The 21,361-nt window shown below is 38.6% G+C and overlaps 1 protein-coding gene across 1 annotated transcript in view; it reads right to left on the bottom strand.

Moving 5' to 3' along the window:
• Window positions 1-21,361, bottom strand: part of LOC134136117 (ubiquitin-conjugating enzyme E2 E2) — a 209,788-nt gene that overhangs the window by 49,553 nt on the left and 138,874 nt on the right. The window lies entirely within an intron of this gene.

The raw sequence follows: 21,361 nt of genomic DNA, 5'->3' as shown, positions 1-21,361 counted from the left end.
CAGGCATTAGAATAGAATTGTCAGCTATTCCTAAAACACAAGCATAAAAAAGAGATATTTAATAACTGCCCATTTATTGTGACTAAGCTAATATTCATCCTTCTCTATGCAGGCCAATAGGGGAATCTTTTTGTAAAGACCTCGTTTAGTAGAGTCCAGAAAACCTGGGGCATATAAATTCAGACTAATGAGTCCATTAACTTTGGTGTTCAACTTCAGCACAAAAGATGATTCTACACTTTGTTTAATATATGCAACCAGAATATAACTATGCTTTGGGGGGAAATTATTATTTCTGCCAGCTCCAATCCATTTGAATTCCAAAAGATTTGACTACTCTTATTTTAACATATAGAATTTTTTGTATTATTATTGGCCATTAAATTAACCCCTTAGCAACACACCATCAAATATGAGAAATATGCAAGATGGACATGTAAGAAATTTTTTAAGTCTTATAAAAAAAAGACCTCTACAGAATCTTACTTTAAGGAATATTAGTGTAAGGATATTACGGAGTACTCAGCCATTTCAGTAACTGAGAATTATTTATATAGGATGATTTACAATATATGTACACACACATACTCATTATTATGAATACTATAAGCAAGGCAGTAATGTTTGTCAATGTCTGTGCATTCTCTGTTCTTCAGAAAGATGGTTCTAGGTAACCACTAGTCCATGAACTTTTGCTTTTTTGGAAATGATTTATCAAACTGCCTATAAAGAGGTTTGATTTGCTCACGACTGTCATCTTCAACATCCTGTCTATGGGCAGTTGCCAAAGAGAAGCCTGGAAATTTCGAAACCTTATGAAACAAGAATAATTTCATAGCTTGTTTCTAAAGTGGCCGGATTTATTTGCACATTATTCTGAGATTTCCTTAAAACTCTCCCAAAATATTAATTAAGGAAAGCAATGAGAAGAGAAAGAATTAAAGAAGTTTTGCTTTACTGGGAGTTCTCAAGCACACAGGACAGCCAACAATTGTTACCAACTATTCTCCTGCTCTGTCCAGCCTGCAAACAGAGGAACAAGCTTGAATAGAGACTTCCCTAATTTCAATAAGAAATTCACACATGCTTACATGTTTAATGCCTTCTTATACGAGGAGACAACTCTATATTATGGCATAGATTAACTAACATGATGTTAAACACATTATAAAACAAGTCATTTCCTTCCAAGTAAACAAGCCTATAAAGCCAACAGGCACAGAAGAAGGAAATTTGATTCTGAAATCCACATACTTCAAAAGCAGATTCCTTTTATTTAGTCAATTTAGTTAAGAGGCTGTCTTATTTCTCCAGATCACTGGTAAACAAAAGAAAATGTATTTGGAAACTGTTGGCAAACTGACACATTTTCACATTTGTTCTCCATTTGAAATTACTCTCTTACTTCAAATATGGAGACTAGCCATAGGACCAAAGCGAAAGAAATCTTAAAATGTCTCAACTTTCTACTGAGATAGATCACCCCCCTTGCAAGCCACATGCTGATTTTTAGAAAAAATAAATACTGGCAATTTTCTTTGCCATGTCTGTGTGAATGGATGAATTTATAATCCTGGTCTAATTGAATTAAAGATACAGAGATCTGGCAGAATCTCGGAGAGGGTTTTAAGAGAGGCTGTGACCCGAGCCTGGGGACCATCTTCCTTTACTAGAATATATTCAAGATGTTTCGAGAACCTCGTCTCTTGGCATGCAGGACTTATTTGGATCCATGACAGTGTAAACAGAAAAGATGATATGCAGAAGTCTCACATTTTTTTCAGCCTGGAAATTTTCTCATAGCATCTTTGGAGAGAGGCTTTGAGGCCAAAAGCAGGCTTACACAGGACAGAGCTTGGTACTGTCAGTAAGCTCAGTGTATCTGAGGCTGGGGACAAATTCTTGCAAAATCAGACTATGCAGTCACAAAGTGACCTTGTCAAAGCTGCCTGCAGCCCCAGAAATTCTGACTATGCCACTGTCTTGACTATAAGAACAGAGGCTTTCTAACTTGTTTTTCAATAAAGGTGAGCTGATTCAGGGCAACTGAGGCTACATTCTCCTCATTATACAAATCTTCACCAGGCTTCCAAGATCAGGACCTCTGATTAGAAGATCGGGCCGAGTAACGGCTGATTTTCATTCCTTATTTTATTCAAAAGCATTAGGATGGAAAGTAGCTCTGGGAACGATGACAGCAAAATGGCTTCAAGAAAAGAAGAAGGTTTGTTTGTCATTTGAAAGTCATACTGAAAGTCTGCGTTGAAGAAGGAGCAAGCTTGCTTCCTCTCTTCTAAGTAAAGGGAACTTTGCGTAATCAAAGACAGATAACTGTTGTAAAAGCATCCTTCACCTTAGGACTAGAGTCTGGGAGAATTAAGAACACTCTAAAATCTGCCTTAAAGTTTTAAACAACACTTTAATCGCTTTAGGCCTCACATATGATCTATTCTAAAACTGATATATTGTCTAAGAAAGAATTGACATTTCTAATTAGTAAGTAAGAACCAACATCTTAATCAATAATCTGTAATACCCTACACTACCACAAAAGAGGACTTATATTTAATTATCAATATTCTATGTGAATCAAACTTGATATTTAGAAGATGTGTTTTTATATAACTGCAGTGTATGTTCTCTACATTAAGATACAACAACAACATAGTAGAAGCTGCCATTATAATATCCTTGGTAACAGTAATTTAGAATCCTTATTCACACAGGTATTTTTTGCATGATAAATGTTAGGTTTACTTTGTTTTCTTTCCCATTTTCAGACCCAGCGCATCTCCCTGGTTCAGCTGCCCAGGGTACCTTCTCTCATCATTGTTTATTCACTTGTAATATTACTGTTCATGTCTATTCACTGCATTAAGTGACAAATGACCACTCTGAGTCAGAGCTGACGCTACAAGAAGAACCACAGAACATTACACTAGTCATTCTGAAATTCATAATGTGAAAATAACATGTAGCTTAACCCACAAACATTAGAGTTATATTACTTATCTTTATCATGTGTTATTACTTATCTTTATTATCCTAATCATGCTCGTTTAATTTTTGTGTATTCAAAGCAAACGGCAGATGATTCCAATTACAGTAGTCCTGATTCAAAATAACATGCTTGCATTTATATAAATGATTACTTGCAATATATTGCAATCACATTATGGGATATAACCATGTTCTGTTACACTCAGATTGCCTCCAACTTAAAGTCTGCACTTACATTAATTCAGAAAGATTTAAAAAGTAAATTAAAAATACAAATTTAAAAATGCATATGTACAATGTAATGGGAGACTGAAGAGGAGGCAGAATGGAGAAGAACAAGAGCATAATGCAGGGAAATAAAGGAAAAGGATTAATCACTAGCAAACTACCGGGATTTATACATAAAGGGTAGGTGTTTCCCCCTGTTTGTGGTATTCACCGGAGGGTTAGTATGACTAGACTTGATAGGTATGAGCTACAGAAATGTTCTTCTTATGGTCTCTGGTTCACAGCTAGCCAGGATGGCTTCTGACCAAATTCTTAGTGCTTCAAGGCTCTTCAGTGGTCTATGTCTAATGAATAGTTTTTTTAAAAAAACTTTTCTTAGTGGAAAAATGTCTGTTATAATAAGAATATCATTGCTAATAGCACCCTTCTTGCCAATTCTGCTTGGATGGAGGAAGAAATTCTCTTTGGTTGCATGTGCTACCAGGAGGCACTGAGAATGATGTGGGAAAACATGCAGTACAGCTGCCTGTCCTTCAAGTTATTTACAGTTTAAACAGAAATCTATCTGTATTAATCTCTGTATTGGTCAATCAGATACTTTCAGAAACACTTAAGTGTAATAATTTTAACAGCAGATGTCCTGCCTTTTTTCTAATGGCAGAGGGACGATGTGGTGGCAGTATTACTCTTTAAATAACTTAGATACGATCAAAATCAGTGATGTTTATTATTTTTTGTGATAATTTGGTGGAAATCTAGCCAAGAAACATTTAAATACTCCACTTTATATATAAAGAGGAAAAAGTGCTCCTCTGTCTCATACTGAATCAGAACAGAGTGTACTTACCTATTCTTGTCACACTTGCAGAACTTTTACTGTTTCTGATGCCTTCAAAATAATTTTTTAAAAATTGACACACTTGCCAATTGTATATTCTGGAAGGGAGAGCAGCTGTTTTCTCACAACTGTATGCATAGTCTTTTGAATAAAATTTTGTTTATTAATAGTAATCTGTTTTTCATAGCTTTGCAATTTCTTAGATAATAGGGTAAAACACAATTTTCCTTTCATGTACTCTGCATTCTGAAGAGACAAATGCAGTTGCAAGAGACCACTTATGCTGAGGGCAAAACTTAGAACTGCTTAATGTGACTTAATGACTAAAAAATGTGTATCATTTATAGATGGCATGTAGCACTCAGCTGAGATATTAGGGTCAATGAATTCTCTTCCCTGACAGTTAGTAAAAGGGGTTGGAATTAAATTTGTTTTTATTTCACTTGTTCACTTGTTCAAGTAGACACATTGAAAGCAACTGAACTAATCATATGAGCAGCCCAAAAGGGGATTCATCTCTTTTATTATTTTGCTTTTTATCTTCTTCTAGACAGAAACTCACATATAACAATATATATTCTAACACAAAACGGAAAGAAAGGGGGGAGAAAAAGAAAAGATGAACAAAGAAAAGCTATTACAAAGCCATATAGACATGTAAGCACTTCCAGGAGTTTTACTTAATATGGCCAGTGCATTTAGCTGTAACTCCAAGGCCTACAACCATCTTTGCATGAAGGGGTTTCTTTCTCTCCCAGGCACCACTATCAAGTTAGCGCAGTTCCCTCAACGTATGTACGTACATGCTTTACTTACAGCTGAATGTATAGGACACGCAGGGCTGAAGCTAGAGCCTGAGGAGAGCACACGTCCACCCGCACAAAAGCACTCAAGCAGGCTACAAATGTCCCTGTGAAATGTTACAAATACGACAGCGCAAATGCCAGCACAGGAACATTTCCTGCGGATCTGAACTCCTGCCAGGAGAAGCTGTTACCTAACAGAGACACCACCAGGCCCGTAAGGGGTCTGGAATTACCTTCAGGTACAATGCACACAGCCGAGCAGTCAACTCTGCAGTCTTTAAAACTGATGTATGAAGCCCTGTTTCCCTTACGGGCAACGTCACACTTAACCTTTTCCTCATTTTTCCTAAACAGACCGTGTGATTTACGTGTTACTTTAAGGCAATCTGTTGCTAACCAAACTAGATGTACTCCAGCACAAAGCAGAAAAAATGCGAATGACAGGTAACTTTCATAGTACGTGGAGGTTAAAACAAATTCAGTGCACTCAAGTTGATCCCGCAGCTGGGGATGTCGGTGACAGAACTCCCACTGCCTTCCGCACGGAGAAACGCACAACCAGGGGCACTTAGGAGCCACTGGTAAGCACATAAAATGTGCATGCTGTTGTGCTTTTATAATTTTCAAATCTCCTGTTTTTAGTAAGTCTTGCCAAAAAGGAAAAAAAGTCTTGCATGTGCAATTCTGTATGCAAATACACGTTGACCTACTTTAAATTGTGTTCAGCTCACCACGTTGGGAAACCTGTTCTAAAACTGTATCCTCAGATCACCAAAACGCCCCCAGATCCTCAAACCCCAAAAGCCTAAGCTCCCACTGAAGACAACTGAAACTCATGTAGCTGTGGGATACACAGCGTCCTGGGCGCTTAGGCCAGAGAGCGGAGGCAAGAAGAAACCTGCAGAGCCTCCCCAGTGCCTCATTTCGGCCGTACTCGGTGTCCCTCTGCTCAGTACGGGCTCTTGAAGCGACACCTCGGGCGCCTGCCGAGGCAAGACAGGCCTGGAGCGAGCACCTGCCGTACCGCGGCCTCCCTTACATTCCCCGTTGGTTCCCAAGAAGTCTGCTGGCAGCGTGAAGGGCAGTTTCAGTTAAACATTTCTTCCCTGCCTTTTTTTAATATTAAAACGGGAACTTCCTACGCGCGGCTGTCAGGCGCGTTTGGAGAGGGCTCTTCATTACTCAGCCAACGCAGTGAAACGCCATCGCGAAGCGCCCGGGCGAAACGTTTCTTTTACGCGCGTTCGTAACCCGCGTTTTAGACGTTCACGTCTCCAAGCATCCGGGCCCGACCGGTCCCATCGCCGCGAAGGCACCTAAGCTGTGAAAAGCGCCATGCCCCCGTGGAGCAGTTTTCCTGCCACCTGCCCTGTAGCAAAGGTCTGCCCAGGACTGGATGAGCTTCAATTTAAACATGTGAGAACTGAAATGTCATTTCAGCGCGAGCGTGGTAATTTGGGAAGTCTATCAACCTGTTGGACACAGCTGCATTCGTTATATTTCCGGCATATGCTACCTCACAAGTCAATATTCACTATTCAAAGAATATTTCTATTTTTAAGTGTGCTTTTGCACTTCTTTTCAACTGATCTTATTTTACCTGTGATAGGGACATTGGTGAGTTTAGGACTAAAATCTTACTAGTCTTAAAAAAAAAATCTCAACAATTCTGTGTGAATCTTTTCTCTACAGAGGTAAAAATTTAAACTGAGCACCATTAGCAAATGGATTTGTAAGCCAAAAATAAAGGCAATTAGTCTGGTTTCAAGGCTAATTTTCTTTTATTTATTTTAGTGTGTATTCTTTTAACTTCTAAGGGAATGTCAATCCAGTGCTCCGGCTTTCTACAACGTCCGTGGTGAAAAAACACACAAATAGAAAAAACGCCTAAAAACAACACAGGCTTCCTGAAAACCACCCCTGTTTCTCAGTTGCTTCCTCATGGAAAAATCTTGGGAAAAGAAATAGGCTTTTTGGTTGAAAATCAGCAGAAACTGAAGCTCTGGCAAACTGTCAGGCCAAGTAGATTTTCCTCCCCCAAAAGCACGGCTGTGGGAATAAGGTGAGGGGCCAGCTCTCTCCTCGAACTCCGGGGTGATACTTCATTTAAGCACACAGCCAGGCCGCCCTGTTTGCACGCGGGAACGACACGCAGCGTGTCTTCAGGGTCCGCCGGCCCGCGTCCAGGGGCTTCTGCGGCCAACAAACCAGCAGCCGCAATGCAACTAACAGGGGGCTAGAAAATAACTTTATTTTTGAGCATGAGCTCCTATGAGCAACACGGGTCAAAACCAACAGCCGCTACGATCGTCTCGATCTTGCCGCCTTATTTTAATTGCTTGTGCTTTAACTTCATAAAACTGACAGAAATCGTTTACGTCCCCATCAGTGAAAACATGCAGAAAATAACCTTCTTATACTTGGCGGGTTTTGTAAAATACACCTGAAATATTTTAATATTCAGAAGCCCATGCATTTTCATGTATCAATAATTTTATGTCAGAACTTTCACATATTTCCAGCAAATGACAGGGCAGATTTAGTGCCAGCTGGGTGGCACTGCCACAAATATAATTTCAACTTATGGTTATAAATTTAGGCAAATTAGTATTTCTCTACAATATTAATTTTACGTTTAGTATTGACTTCTCTCCTGGACAAGAAATCTATTACTTTTTTCACCCCTTTCATCTGTTTCCATACAATAGCCACAAGTATTTTTCATTTGTGGGCTATAAAACGTCACAGTTATTCACTACATATGGCACTGGCATACTTGTTATAGCTATCTAGTGTGCATTTCAATACCAAAATACATTTCTCAGTTTAATATACTTCTAATGAATCAAGTAAAATTCAAGGTGTTCGGGGCTTCAGGTGACACTGTAGCTTATTACTGCAGCAGTCACACCGGGAGGAGAACTGGCCTGGTGACTGCTGCTCCGTGCTGAGGGAGCAGGGAAACATGCCTTACCCTTCTCTAGTAACTCATTACTCTGTGGCTTAAAACTACTTCCAAATTTTAGAAAATGTCTTTACATATCCATCGGTATTATATCTCAGGACAGTTTCTGCTGTGCTAGCCAACACCGAGCCCAAAATAAACATCAAAAAAAAAAAAAAAAATATATATATATATCCAAAGTACTTTTTTATCATTTCAAACAAAAGATTTTGCCTCTTTAAAGTATTTTGTGCCAGAACTTCCTATTAGAGACTGAACCAGAACCAGAAATTCCTGACTAGAGACCGGGGGCGGGAAGCCTCTTCCTGGCCGAGCAGATCGCCGAGCGCTTCGCCAGCCCATTCTTACAGAGTTCCTCGTTCACTCAGTTGCATTTCCCACACCGACATGCCGAAGAAAACGAGCAACATCACGAGCAGTGCCCAGTCCTACGCTGCTGCGGGCTTCCCCGCCTTGCTGACGGGAAAATCTGGACTCTGGGTGTTGTAGACTAAATATTACAAAGTTGCCTCTCTGTATTCACACATACCAGGGCTTGCAGTCATTGCACTGCAGTATTTAAAACTTAATAACACATTGCTGTAAATGCTTTCTACTGGGAGAAGCCAATGAAACTATTCACAGTACTACAAAGAGGAGACACTAATTATCTTCAGGTCTTACAAAATGTTACGGCCTACTACCAAAAATACATAGGGATGTGAACAACAACAGTTTATGTGCATAAAGCTACTCAAGGACACAAGGTTTTCAGCACCCAGGTTTATATTCTGCCGTTTGTTGTTCTGGACGACGCAGTGAAGTTTCGTTCCAGGAACTGAAATATATTATTATTCTATAGCCTTACTTTTCACTATGGCCTTATTTTTCAGCCAATACACTATCAAGAGACACCAACAAAAAAAGGCCTATTTTATTTTGTTGGGCAAAGAATAAAGTCAATTATCCAAGGATGGAATATGCTGGAACAAGTCTTAAGATTTTTGGTTTGGATTTTCAGGAAGGCGGGTCGCAGGCATTGAGTATGAGGTTAGTACCCACAAAAAGCAGAGCACACGAGGCTTGGGATCACTCCAGCGGAAACGTTACAGACAAGTTTTTGACCATGCAGCAGCAGCAGCTCAGAAGCCAGCTGTCCTGTGCTGAGCACCCGGCACCACGCGACAGGGGCAAATCTCATTTAGCGAGCGGGGTGAAGGGACGTATCTCTTCATCGCAGTACCTTGGGGTGCAACGGGCTGACTGGTGCAACTGAATCTTTCTTAATAGAAAAGTAGGTTCAACCCCATTGCAATATGTCCTACAGGGAGAAGAAGATAAGGACACAGACTGCGGTACCTCTGCTGAGCAGACTACTTCAGGCATTGTGCAGCCAGCCTCACTGATTCAAAGGAATCTGTTGAAACTGGATGAGCAAAATCCGTCAGTGGATAGAATAAACACTATTTTGAGTGCAGCCATTTGTAACATGCCTTAACTGGCAAATTTCCTTTAGTGAATAATGTAACATCTTTCATACAAAGATTCTGCAGCTCTGTGGTTTTTTGTTCCTATACTATGGATATGAAAACTGATGCACAGAATAAATTCTCTTAAAAACAGAGCTCAGACTATATCCATTATCACAGGGTCACACCTGTCTGCTACAACCACATGAATGCAACCAGGGTAAGAAACTGAATGTAAAACACCCACACAGTTAAAACAAACACCTTTTCTTCAGTACCTATCGCAGTGTAAAACATGAATTAAGAGTAAGACCACATAAATTAAGGGAAAAGCTCTTTTGAATAGTAAAAGAGAGAAATTGTGTTTAAACTTACAGTTCTTCTGCTACATCAAGGTATGGCCAGGAGGTTCAGTCAGCAAAGAGGAGGTTATATGTTTTCTGTAGTCTACACAGTGGCTAAAGACTAGAAAGACTGAAAACACCAAAATGTTGCTGCGGCTGTCTTTCAAAAGGACAGTTAAGGGAGTTCTGAATGAATTTAACCTGCTACAGGGAAAATATAACCTGAAATGATGAAGCCCAGTAGACTGGGTGCATCCAGGAGCTAGAACACGCTCTCACTAACAGGAAACGGTTGTATGTCAAGTTTCATTGGTAGCTGTAGTACACAGTATAAAATAATTGGAAAGTCTCAACTGGAAGAAGTCTGAATTCTTTATTTATGTTTTACATCTTCCATCCTTCTCATTTAAATTGAGTAGTATCTATTACGTACACAGTCTCTCTATATTCAAAAATAAACTAGGCAATCATAGCACATCAGATTGTAGGGATATACACACTTCCAAGATTTCATCCTTCACTAGAATAAACCCCACTTATGTCCCCCAACATGTTCTTGTTAGAATATATACTCTTTCAAAAGTTTATCAGCACCAACTGCAGATGCTTATAGCAGAATTGGGGGGGGGGGAAGAACTTCTAGCACATGCACGCATAAAACCCCTCTCTTAAATCAAAGGAATGGGCCAAAATTGTCATGATGTAATTCGCTGGCTTCAGTGAAGTTTTATCAGCTTACTTCAAAATTAAATTTGGCTCACTAAATTTATTAGAAAAAAATACTACGGAAATATTTTTTAAAATCATAAAAGTAAATTGTATAAGATCACACTGGCATAAAAGTGTAAATACAAGCATAGAAATAATTACATAAAACTCTGTATTGGCATTAAGACCAACGTTATCAGAACATGATCTGATGTAAAGAAACACACATAAACTACCACAAAACAAGAATAAGATAATTTCTCACAGGTTCAAGGCAAAACACAATCTCACCTTAGAGAATATTTTATAAAAGGCTTCTTTTCAGTGAAGGCAACAGAATGGAAAGGAAGGAAATGCGGCAGATAAAACCTCTGCATCCCAAAACACTATTCAAATTTTAAGAATGAAAAGGTTTCATTACAAAACGAGGAAAAAGACATACATGCTCAAAAGTCACTCAAGTGTCTGATTTATATCTTATCAAAGTCCTAGGATCTGCAGTTTGTCAATCTGCAGAGAGCAAAAGAAATGTTTTCTCCGATCTCATAAATTGTTGAAAAATGGATTGTGTATCGATCCATTAGCTCTGCACATACTTGGCACCGTTTATCCTGGTTCTCACAGAACCAAGCACATTTACCATGATCGTCATTGCTATGGAATCTATCAAAGTCAAGGGGAGATGGCCTCATTTAAACAACTGATATGCCACAATGGTGTAATGTTGATCCTGGTCTACTTTCCTCATCTAGCTGAACATGGTGGCCCCAAACGTTATTATCATAAACTATTCTGCAGCTCTGGGCATGGTAGGGCTGAAGTATAGTGAGGCTGGACTGCTAAAGAATCATCGGGAAGTTACATAGTCTTATTAAAAAGCTATGAGGAAATGATCCCTTGAGACCTTGTTTATGGGCTGGAGGCTTCTTTCAGCTCCCATAATCATTTGCTGTTGAACTAACACCACGAAAAGTGGTAATATAGCATTGTCTTTGCATAGAAGCGTCTAAAGAGACTGCTGTGTCTAAGCAGACGGTAAAGGTTGACTTTGTCCCAATAGCATATTTTTTACATCCACATTCATCAAAAATAACTTCTGACAGAAGGTGTATGCATAGGAAATAAGCTGTTTTTTCACTAGGCTGCAAGAGATTTTGCAGTATCATGTTCATTCATTCATAGCTAAGTATGTATGTTGGCAAGATCTACATATGGATTGCATGATTGGGCTCGACTGCAGACAGAATTTACTCCCCTTCATTAATGTGAGTTTGAACATTAAACCGACATTAATGAGTCTTTTTTGTTCCATCTCTGAATTAAAGAATTCCTTTGCCACACTATTTTTAGAAATTTTTCTTAAAAATATGCATCTTGAAGAAAACTCTTTTAAAATGGTCATTTTAAAGTTTAAAACTCTGGAACCTCTTTCCCATCAAAACTGGGAATTTGAAAAAATCAGTCATACTGCCTCCTATTCTACATCAGACTGTCATGCAAACACATTGACAGTCAAGCAAATGTCAGGCTTGTTGCTATGGAGGGATAGCTTGTTGCATATATTGTTTCAAAAATTAGTGCAACAGTACTGTACTTCCAGTATGCATCACATCTTCAAAACAGACCTTGCAACCACAGATCCATTGTGAGGAAAGTTAGTTTTATGTCTCCTGACTGTTTTTTTTAAATAAATATCAGCACGATCCTACTCCATAACCTACAGCATGACCTACATTAGCACCAACTCTAAAGAGATCAGTACCTGGCCACTGACCAGCTGTTTTAAGTAAAAATAAAAGGCTGTAAGAGAAGATGCACCTGCTTTTTATTTAAGATTTCACACTGCCTCTTCAATGGTTTCTGCTTGCTGACAAGCAAACTTATGACCAATGCATCTGCAGCTAGAATTACCTCCTTGTTGAAAGTATGTATTTGCTGACTTTTTTTGCAAATTTACTATTTGTCATATACACAGGGGAGTTGACAAATATGATCTCCCTGTATTTACTTATTTTGTGGAGCAAGAAATGACTCAGTCATTTCTTCTTTACTTAACTTGTTCTTAACTATGGTAATGTGCCAAAAAAAAAAAAAAAAAAAACCCCAAACAGAAACCCAAAACGAAACCAAAAAATGCAGCTCACCACTACTTCCCTTCACCAACATACAAAGTCAAAGTACATTTCCAGCTGGCAAAAGGAAATGCAATTTTGATTTGGAATGCAATATATTTTAAACATTTGGCCTTTAGAGAACAAAATACTTACACTTGAAATATAGTAAGTTTGTCACAAATCCACATAGCCATATCAAATCAGGAAATACAGATGTTAGAGTTGTTTAATGCTGACTTAGCAGTTTCCTGATTTTTGTATGTATGTGTCACAGGCCTAACTCTGTGAAAGCAACACTGCCAAGTACTTGACTTCCCAAATATGCTCTATTTTTAAACAGTTATCCTCTTGTGGAAAGTCTTCCAATTATATTACATATAACTAAGCTTTCTGATTTTTCCTTCAAATTGACAAAGGGCACCAATGCCAAAATTTGAGAGCTTCCTCTTACATTGAAATATATTCCAAGTCTTGCCATTTTCATGCAATAGCATGAAATAGATAATTGCTGTGCCAGAAGTCAAACACTGAACTTCCTTCATGCTGTTTGGAAATTCATTCTCTGAAATACAAGTTCCAGAAAGGGCTTGAAGACTTTTTTTCAGTACTGATACAAGCTGATTTGTGTGCTTATAAACTGTTTATCAGTTGCCTAACATTAGAAGTAAATAACGAAACATCTAATATAAGAAACCTAGAAGTTTTTGTCAGTTGATCACTTGAATTCAACTTTTTTCCTCACCCTCAATGACAGTACAAAGCATATAAAATACAATCCATGTGGAGAAAGGCTTATTCTAACCTTATGCTTAAGAGATTATGGCACCGATTAACTCTTCCCAAGATGCACAGCCTGCATCTGAGGGAAAGGTAAAGGCATGAAAAGGGGAAAGATACCAAGAATGCAGAACTTCTCAGCTCTTCCTCTTGTATTACAGGCTGGGATATGAAAGAGATATGGTGATGTTATGGTTATGGTGATAAAAGAATAGGTGCAGAATTTCTTTTACAAGGTCTGATTATGCAAGGGATAGGTAGAACTTTATTCTTGTTATATAATTTCCTTTGGTGCCTGGAACATATTTTGGGATTAAGATTTTCCCCTTAGAGATTAAAAACATCTACATTTTTTCCAAATCTGCTTCCATCAAAATCGAAAGGAGCTTTGTTCTGATTTCAATGAAAATTGAGCTCTTCACAATATGCTTATCTTGCAGTTTGTCTAGTTGAACGCACAAGCACCCCACATGCCTCAGAGCTCAACAATTTCTCCTCTTAGAACATGCCATCACAACTGATGCCAGTAAGAAGACTAAGAGGTAAACAGGAGAGCTATGCAAGTCTATGTGCCCTTAGAAAGAGCAGCTGAAAGGGGAGAAGAGTTCGCAGAATGGAAAAGGCAATAAGAAAATAAATGATAATTTCAAGGTTCTAGCAGTTTAATAGAAGTTAAACAAATGACAGAACAAATCACAAGCATATTTGAATTACTTCTGACTGAAACCTCCTCTGTTAAGCATTTTATCTCAACAGTACACATATCATACTTATTTTGAATCTCAAAATTTATCATGCTAAAAATTCCAGGAATAAACCGAAGCATCATGTAATTCAATGAGTTTCTGCAGTAAAGCAAAATATGATCTTGATGTATTCTCCTTGAGAAATGATGAGCAAAAATATTAATACCATTACATGGATCCAATCTAGTTGAACTGGAACAGTTGTATGACACTTTATTATATCCCAACCGGTAACATCAAATGCTGGTGTGGAAAATTCCCTCGCAGAAAGTGGAACACACCTCAAGGATAGACAGAATGTACATTCTTATGTTACAGGATTCTCAGCTGCTTTCTAAACTGCAAAGCAAATGTTTCAGATTTCCAAAATATGCTTCCAAAAAAATCCAATTTTCAATGAATGCTGACAAATATACAAGCTGTAGTTAACAAACAAGGGACAAAACTGTCAAACTGATCTTTCATTTGAGATGCCTGGGTTTTGAGTAACTACTTCAGGTATTTTTTTATGTGAAGTCCTCACAAATACCTTTGAGGGAAAGGTGTGGTTGCCCAGGAGTTCCAAAAATTAGACTGTTTGGTTATGATTCAAGAAAGCTCTTTAATAACTGCTATATTACCAACCCAAATAAGTATATTTTATTCTGATCTTCAAAGTCAGACTCTGCAAATGGAGGTACCCAACGAAGGAAACTCTTTTTGAGAGCACTGAAGCCCAGTAAGTCAGGTACGTGTTACAAAGCCTGCCCAGAAGGACACTTGGGCAGTTTTGAATTCTGCAGAAGCTTTGTAACACTTCAGAGAAATACCCATATATTCTCATTGTCCAGCTGTGGTATAGTGTAAAATAAAACAATTGTTACAATGTCTTAGAAAGTTAAAGGACTTTGTTATAGACCACAGCAATTTGTGTTTAAAAGGCGTAACATCCTGATTCTGTATGACTCTCTGTTAAACTATTCCAATACTGGAAAGGTCAAATAAATTCTAGTGTTGAGTTATACACCTCTTACAGCCCATGGATTCAAATGGAATTAAAGGGGTGTAATTCAGGATAACATTAGATCTATAATGGCCTCTCCAATTGCATGAGGACAGTTAGCATCACTATGCACATCTGTTGGATGCATGTAAATATATATTTTTTAATATATATAATTTTTTAATTATAATTATATATATATAATTAATATATATAATTTTTGTGCATGTAATGTAGGCCTCTATTAGTCCAAGAAACAATTCTAAGATTACCCATGCTCCCTACTTCTCTGTATCTCTGTTAATAATGTTCACGTTAATCCCAGGAGACAGTCCTTCCCACATGCCACATACTCAAGGGATTGTCAACAGTGCTCCAAACATATGGAGAACTCATTTTGTCCATAGGAGGGAGTCTTTGCCCAGTGTTCACTGCAAAGCAGCTATTAGACAGTTAAAGGCTTATAAAACTCAAGTCTACTTTAACCTCAGAGAAACCAAAAGAAGAAAGAATGAAAGAAACAGGAGGTAACTTTAACAGTAAAAAGGAAAATTCTTTATTTTTTCTTCACAGGCTCAACAGACGCAAGTTCTGCCTGACTAACTCTCTTAATCTCCCCAGTTGCTCCATTTTCCCTTTAATCTTTTGTAATTGCAATACTCTCTGACAGTCCTTCTCGCTTCCAGTAAACTGCACCTTGCATCTCACAAGCTACCCAGAACAGATAGATGAGAGGATCAAAAATAAAGGCAGAAAGCCTCTCTACTCCCAGAAAAAGGTCACAGAGCCATCTGGACCTTACATGTACATCCATAATAAGCACTTTTGAAGTGCCAGGAGATTAATTATATAATTAATGAAAGTCTGGACATTAAACAAGTTAATTTTGTTCTTCTCCTTGCTAAGTGTAACAGAAATTTGAGATCTCCTCTCAAATTATTAATTCTTCTAATGAGGACCATAGTTCTCCCAGCCAAGGGAAGCTGAACAGCACTGTGTTCAGAGCACAGCAATGCTGCTGCGTAGCAAATTCCCAGGGTCAGCTCTGAACGGAGGAACAGTGCTGCAAGAACCAAAGCAGTGGTGAGACCCGTGCCCAGTTCATCGCAACAAGTTTACATGATACTTTTCTGGAAAAAGCTGGACATCAGCTGAAGTTCAGTAATACAACGGTTGGGGCTAACATGTGCAAAGCACATGGTCTGGCTTTGCAGTCCCTGGCTGTACACAGACAGGTCCAGATTGCAATTCAAGGGACCCTGCTTGTCACCAACTCCTGGGTCAGCATGAAGAGCAGAAAAGTCAACTAATTCCACCATGTCTCATTTCTCCAGTTGTAAAATGCTTTTTCGGGATGGAGGGGGAAAATCACGTGAGAAAATATTTAAAGATGAGAAACAGAAATCTCTCCCTGAAACTAAGTTAAAATACCTTCAGGGAAAAAAAAGCACTATTATCATTGGGGAAACACACACACACACACACACATATATATGTATCTCCAGCAAAAACTATGTGGTTTACAGAAAAACTATTTTTAATAAAAAAAGAATGGCATATTTCAACCATTTCTATTCACTTAGCATTACTGACAAGTTCAAGGATTTGAAAAAATAAATCTATAATCTTGATTTAATCTCAGACTCATGTGTAGCCTGCAGTTTCATGAGCAACTTAACCTTATTTACTGCTACTGAGAGCAGCAATCCTGCCCTCTGCGCTGTCCGTGATCATGTTTCCAGCTCCCTTGTTTGTGCTGGCATCAGTGCTTGGGCAGCTGTGCAGCTGGACTGAAAATTAATCTGACCAAAAAAAAGATTTTTTTTTCCAGCTGAAGCAGCTCCCTGAACTGACAAGCTAGTGCTGACACAGAGAGGGACGGCGATGAATAGCTGAAGGATAAAGCAGAGGGAGGGACAACCTCTTTCAGTGACACCAGGGACTTAAATAGGCTTAAATCAATCACGAAACCACTTCCTCAGTCTTATATCCAACAGCCATAGGATCTTTTTATATCTTTCGTGGGGGAGCCAGTCTTCACGCAGGCAGAAGGCTAACAGGTCCTGTGTGTCCTAACGCAGTAAATGCAAGGCTATTCAAGACAGTTTGGCCTGGGGTAAAATGGAGGTAAGCGACACGGCACACACATGTGCTGGACTCTGACAGCAGCATCTCAGGTGCAGCACTTCAGTCCCTTTTGGTAAGGTGCATTTTTACTTAGCGGAAAGTATAGGAAAACCCACTATTTTAAAGTGGGTTTTAAAGTTTACCACATGGGGAAAAAACATCTTCTTGAAACCAGATTAATAAAGTAAAAAGGATCATATGCCTGAACAAATTTATTAAAAAAGAAAATAATTTGCTCAGAGAAATTTGGAAAAGTAACACTGTAAGAGTAACATTCAGAAAATCCTTCCAAGTGATTCCCACTACTACAATTACAGTATTCCTAGCGTTTTTCCCTTCTATGGGCCTTTGACACAGTATTGATTTCCATACAAATACTAAAAACTTAAATATAATCCCACACTTTATTTTAGAAAGACTTACTTTTCCTGAAAATTCACTTTTCATAATACATGTTTTGGTCCTACATAAAAATGTTTACTATTTCTTAGTCTCTGGTGAGAACTCAAAATAGATCTTTAGTGACATCACCTGCAAATTCTTCTCAGAATTATAAAACATCCTGTAGCAGAAATGCTAGAGAAAGTAGAGTAAAAGTCAAACCATAATTCAGTAATATTTTAAATGCTAATTTTTAACAATGTCAGTACCACATTTACACTGAGTCTTGTGTTGATTAATTTCTATTATTCTCTTATGATCAGCTTATAATTAAAAGAATAAGAGCAGTTTCTTCGTGTGGCTGGAAAAACACCAACAGCTGAAATGAATCTTCTATGTACTTATGCTTAAATCAATTAAGTAGATCCAGATCTTAAGAAAGTTCTCTAATTATACTTCAATTATTACCCAAGCTTTAAAAAAAAACAGATAGAAAGAAAAAAGCTTCAAGTTATCAGGTGCCTCATCTTCCTTGTTATGACTTAGACTATGCAACGTTAAAAGACATCATATGTTAAAAGACACCAAATAATGAGCTCTTCATTTATGCCAAGTGAGCTGATCGTTTTCTTATGATGAAAGTATTTTTCTGAGCAGTAACACTTACTTGAACAGAAATATTCACAATCTTCTTCTCTGGCTAATTAAAAGCACTCCTTCTGATTAAACACGAATCTGAACAATGTTTTCCATCCCTCTCCTTCCCTATTCCATTATAAATCAGTGCTCTTGAGTGAGTTGAGGCTCATGTTTTAAGGACTGTCCCTACACTAATTTTATTTTTATTATGTTAAGAGTTCTTAAAAATATTAGTCAAGTGAAACGTGGTTTGGTCTTTGCATGAAGGCATAATAAGCATTTGCCAATTTATTGTTTCTAACAGTTTAACGAACGGCCGCTTCCATAAAGTAAAATAAATAACATTGTGTGTTACTGCTGAATAGCCACGCAGGCTGCCTGTTAACTGGGAGGAAAGGAGCTGGCTCCGCTCACAACGCGGGCGCTCCTCTCCGACCTCACCTACCGATCCGTCTCGCTGCTCAGAGATCCGAGGCATGCGACAGAGATGAGTTTGGGCAGACTTCAGCAAAGCTTCCATACATCACGCTTGCTCTGTAGCTCCCATCACCCCTAAATAGATGCTGCTCCGGTGCCGACGGTTTTGGCAGCCTGGCGACCAAGTGGTGGACATCAGCTTTCCCGCGATGCTGGAGACGCTGCCCTGCCGCACCCCAGCGGCCCGGGAGCGGGGAGCAGTGACCAAACACCCCGCTCGCCTTTCCCTTCCTTGCTCCAGATTCCTGGCTCGCGCGTTTGGCGGCGGCAAGGAGCTTTTAATAACCCCTGAGTGGCTCTTGTCACGCAGCTCTTTCTACAAATCAGACTGATGACCTGATGGACAACGAGCAACTTCCTGGGAATTAATGGCATCTTGAAGACCAGGCTATGCCTTAAAACACAGGAAACTAAAGGAAAAAACAGACCAAAAGACCCCCTTCCCCTCTCATAAAAAGCCCCTCCAAATGACAGGTATTAGAAAAGGGCTGATGTAAACACTAAGAAGATAATACACCATCTATACTTCGCCTATTTTATAAGAACACTCATTCCTCTGCTTATCTTTCTTAGTTGTAAAAAACCACCAACCAAATCCTCCCAAAGCCCTGTACTGCTATTTAAACTATCAATAAACCACGCATTTAAAATGATTTTGTTTAGCTAGTAGTGTTTGTAAACACTTCTGATGAGTCAGAATTCATTCTCCTAATATAAAAATAATCTTGTTCTTAAAAATATTCAATTTTTTTGAACGCTACCAATGTAAGTATTTGAATGGATTTCTAACAAAAAAACAGATTAAGACTTTGTAGCACCTTTTATTATTCAGTATGCCATTTATTGCTAAATTCATAGCAAGATTAAAAATCTTTGAACCGAAAAAAAATAATTATTGCATTAAGTGTATTTTCAAAGGAAGTGCTAGTCTATGTGAACAAAACACCACACTATCAGTTCAGCTTTCTGCAAAGAGATGTCTGAAGATGCCGGTCTGCTAATGAAATCTTTTCTATTTTTGCCTGTGGAACTTGCATTCACTTTATGCAGCCTAAGAGATGACTGAGACTCACATCTAAGAAATGTTGTAATTTTTACTTTTTTAAAAGACAGAAGGCATGACTATAAGATTAGTTTTTAGAATGCCTCCATCAATCTGAATTAGGTCTAACGCCTTTACCAGGCAGGGTAGGAGGTAGCACCAGAGGCTAGGAGGCAAAGAAAGGAGTTTAAAGGAAAACAGCTCCTCTTTTTTGAACTTGTAGCCTAAAAAGTTTTAAGTAATCGTAGAGCTAACAGACCATGTTTAATGTCTAAAAGGAGATGTGACACAGAAACTGTAAATTACCAGTAATGACAGCAGTCTTTTCATCTGACTATCAGTACAGAAAACCACAAACTCATTGAATACAGTAATAACTGAAAGATAGGAATCTAAGGAGACTCAGCCTGTGTATTTATTTGGTTCTCTGGTACACTGTTAAGCTGGAAGAGAGAAACGTGTTTGATTTTCTCAGTAATAATATAGATATAAAAAGAGGTTTATGCAAGAGCTAAAACAGTGAATGCCAGAAGATTACATTCCCCAAACTTCACGGGTACAGAGCCAGGCCCTTGGTAGTACAAAAGAGCATTTTGTGCAGGAACACCTAGCAGAAGGGAATAGCTGCAGGTTATTTCGGGAAAGCTACCAAAACAAGTGGAAGCAGCCCAACGGCTGATCTCACTTGTGGTCCAATTTATGCTTCCTGTCTCATCCAAGCCTAAAGACAGTGTGAATCCATGTATAATATCAAGAGAAGTAGATCTGGGACAGTAGATTATCTGTACCACAGGGAGCATATATTGGTGCATTAAAGTTATTCAAAATTTGCAATGAGGCCTCAGTACTTTCGACGAAGGTTACTGGCATCATTTTTAAGCCTGGCAGTCTAGCCTGGTTCACACCTGAAGTTTTTTCCTGTTCAGTGATTTTACTCAGGTGTGCATCACTTGTGTGCCAAGGCATTTCTACTTGGAAAAGGTTTGGTGAGCATATGACTCTAGGGCTGCAGTGATACCTGTACAGCACAGCCGTTCCCTTCGCTATAGGTGAACAAATACACAAGAGTAGGGGACCTGTGCATCAGAGTAAGTGAACTACTTTATGGTGACTGTATAACTAAAGTGATATCACTTTGTAATGTAAATTAGGCAAAAAAATCAATTATAACAATCCATAATTTATGCTGTAATGAAAATAATAAAAACAAGCTGTAAAATCATGTGCTGTTTCAATCACAACTGCTTCTGTTACGCCTGCCAGTGAAGCACTTCTTACGAATATTGCGCCTTTGGTGCTCAGTTTTAAAGTCTATAAAGGAAAATCAAGACTTGCACAGCAATCAAAATGTTATCTTTCCTCTTTTTTTTTCCCCTCTCTCTCATGGGTGTGTTTGCAAAGAAGTAGTCTCTAAAATCCTTCTACATTAATCAGAGCTCACTGACTGGAATCTACGTATCACATCCTTTCTAAGGCATGCATACGCTAACTTTGTTTATATATTTACCATCGCATTACACATTTACGAAGTCCATATTATTCTCTAAATGAACTTTTTTAACAGATGGGCTAACTTCTCTCTCGCCTGTTTTTCTTCTTGTAATACACGCAATGCTGTGCACAGCTTGCGGCCAGTTTATCGTTGAGCAAATGGGGATGTTTCCTGCAGCCAAAGGAGATTAGCACGTGCTCGGTGCTAATCATGCAAAGGGCTCTGGGCCCAGCAAGACTGAGGATCA

Source organism: Rhea pennata, chromosome 2 (genome assembly GCF_028389875.1).
Source record: "Rhea pennata isolate bPtePen1 chromosome 2, bPtePen1.pri, whole genome shotgun sequence".
Lineage (NCBI taxonomy): Eukaryota > Metazoa > Chordata > Aves > Rheiformes > Rheidae > Rhea > Rhea pennata.
The sequence above is the reverse complement of the archived record's forward strand: the minus strand, read 5'-3'. Positions and strand labels throughout refer to the sequence as shown.